General features: G+C 44.6%; 1 long non-coding RNA gene across 1 annotated transcript in view; it reads right to left on the reverse strand.

Annotated features, from left to right (window-relative positions):
• Positions 1-1,323, reverse strand: part of LOC135456492 (uncharacterized) — a 3,246-nt gene extending 1,923 nt beyond the window's left edge. The window contains exons 1-3 of the long non-coding RNA XR_010442559.1: positions 1,099-1,323; positions 943-1,006; positions 122-235 (exon numbers count right to left, since the gene is read on the reverse strand). This is a non-coding gene — a long non-coding RNA (uncharacterized LOC135456492). The remainder of the gene's footprint in view (positions 1-121; positions 236-942; positions 1,007-1,098) is intronic.
• Positions 1,324-2,849: the final 1,526 nt, after the last annotated feature.

A 2,849-nucleotide genomic window follows, 5' to 3' on the forward strand; every position in this document is an offset into this window, starting at 1 on the left:
ATTAATAATAAAGCTTTTCTGCTCACTGTAACATTATGATTGTAAATTGTTCATTTGCATGAGCCCTTAACACCAAAAGCATCTGATATGCATCACCCCAATTCCTTCATGCCAAACCCACCTTAATTTTTAGGAGCAGTTCAGCAAACATGTATCTGGGACACTCCAATGACCAGCTCACACATTTTCTCCTAAGTGTTGCTTCTGAGTAACTCCTCCTGTTCAGCAGAAGTCACTGTGAAAGGAAACCCAGTGTTTGTGCACGCCATGTGCCATAAATCACCTCAGCACACGCTGAAGTGTGGCCAGTCCTGGGTGAAAAGCAGGCAGATGTTGGGCATGCCATGGCACAGCAGCTCCCCACAGCAGATTGCAGTGGGGCAGGAAGAGCTCCACAAAACTGCAAAGAAAGATTGAGTTAGGAGAGATGTAATTACCAAACCTGGACTATGTCCAGGACACTGGGGCAAACCCTCCTGCCTCTGCAAATTTGATTTTAACAACTTTAATTTTAAACACCTGATAGTCGTATTTCTTGCCAAGGGAACAGATTGCTGAGAGAGGCAGCATTTCCTAAATAGAAAAAAAAATCCTTAGAAAATTAAGAAAGGAAAGAAGAAAAACCAACAAGAGTTTCCTCCTATAAGATTTGTGACACCTCAGTGGGAAACCCATGAAATATCCACTACAAAAACACATTTTCTGGGTTGTAGGTCAGCTTAACTTATAGCACCCCACAGCTCAGGCCAATATTTTGTGCATGGAAGTGATGAATTGTAGAAAGTGAAACCACACAGGGGCATCAGCACAGGGAGTCCAGGTCAGAGCAGTACAGAAAAAAACCCAAGAAGAACCTGCTAAAATAAGAAGAAAACTCAGCTTATTTTGCTATTGAGACATATTTGTGCACCAGCATTTATTGGTGGCATTGCAAATACCCACCTCTGACAACCAAATGGTTTGACACACCAGGTTGCTTATGTGGAATTCAATTGTGTCTACAGCCCTGCAACAAAACAAGCAAAGCAAAATGAGCACCTGAAAGAAAACTTCTTGCATAACACAGACTCTCAGGATATTGGGAGGAACGCTGCTGACCTTGGCTACCCCTCAGAACTGCCATGTGAGCAGAGCAAATCAGTTCCCACAGCAATTTGCAAACTTTGGAATAAGCAAGCCCTGACCCTGCTTCAGCACTGGGGGATGGAGTAGGTGATTTTCTGTGTTCCCTTCCAGCCAGAAATTTCTGTGATATCGGGGCCCACTCCCAAAACCTATAAAGCAGGTTCCAAAAGATAATGGAAAAATAATAAAGCATCTACTACTGCAAGTTGTTAGGTGCTGCAGGAAGCCAGTGCTGCCCTGCAGAAGGGTGCCCCATAATAGTTTGCAGACAAGTGGCTTTAAGTAGAAGAAGCTGTACTTGCATCACCCTGAAGTAACTGGAAGCACATGGAGAATCTATTTTCCTGGCTTTTTCACCCAAGTGAAACAACCTTCTCCAGTTGCTGCTGAAAGGAATTTAATGAAATAATCTATATATGAGATTATTTCCATGTTTGCACAAAACATGAAACAAGTGTTCGGGACTTGCTCTGCCCCATTTTCGGGCTCTGCTTGTGCTGCACATGGGACACATTTATCTCAGATGGAAAGAATCTGCAGCTCTGATTTCCCTGGGGTGTGTGCTGCTCACACCAGGGTGTTGGATACCCCTGGAAGAGCAGAGCCTGAGCTGTGACTGCTGAGCACGTGGCCCTGGGTCACACAGGAGCTTCAATGCCCAAAGAGGAAGAGGAGGGCTCAGGCAGGTGCAGCTGTACCTGTGTGCCATGCTGAGGATGCTGCAGCCTCCTGATGTGCAATCCTCACAGCAATCCTCACACCAGACCTTCAACTCAAGTGCTGCATTAAAGCTTGCACTGTCACTGAGTTATAACCAATTCCTGGCTCAGACTATGAGCTGTGGCTCGTGGGGAGAACATCCTCACACCAGATTTTACACCAGCACTGCCACGCTGCTCTGAGCACAGCCACCATGAGAAAGTGTCACTTTGGGGTTTGGGGGTGGCCACAAACCCTGCAGCCAAGCAAACCCAGGGATCAGCTTTGTTGTGGGATGGCTTGGCATGTCCAAGGCAGTGGATGCCCAGGGAATGCAGCAGAGCCAAGCTCTTGTGTGTTGCATTTTTAATCAGCTCTGCTGCCCCGTTTCAAGAATGGGAGTGTTTACACTCACTATCAAGAAAAGCAGCACTATTTTTATAGCTTTGCTACATGCTGGCCTGTTCCCAGGTGCACACTGTTCAGCAAGAAAGTACAATTCATAAGTTGAACAAAATAGCAAAATGTTCCATGTTCCACAGTTTCTCCAGCAGCCTGGGAACAAAACATACTTATATTTTATCCACCCTGCTGGTGATGAAGCTCAGACACTCATCAGAGGTTTGTTATTATTTTTAGCCATGACACAGAGAAAACTTCCTTTTTAAAGCCCTTGTATGTAGAAAGGAGGCAATGGCCTTACACAGCTATTTGTCCATTACACAGCTGCTTGTCCATTTTTTCTGAGCAAAGTAATGAAAAGGACCAGAGCAAAACTTCAGCTTCAGTCCTCCTGTGGCATAAATCAAGACATTTTCACCACAGAGCAGTGGAGATGTCAGATAGTGAACACCAGGGTTGTGACTTCTGATACAGATGTAAGAGACTAATTGTAAACTCTGGGATGAAAACAGCATTTCTCTCTTCTTTATATTCTCACCTCTGATGTTCTGTCTCTTCTAGACCTATTAATGAATTGGGACTTTTAAATGCAAAGATGACTTTAATGAATTGGCAAGCAGAAA

Source organism: Zonotrichia leucophrys, chromosome 1A (assembly GCF_028769735.1).
Source record: "Zonotrichia leucophrys gambelii isolate GWCS_2022_RI chromosome 1A, RI_Zleu_2.0, whole genome shotgun sequence".
Taxonomy (NCBI): Eukaryota; Metazoa; Chordata; class Aves; order Passeriformes; family Passerellidae; genus Zonotrichia; species Zonotrichia leucophrys.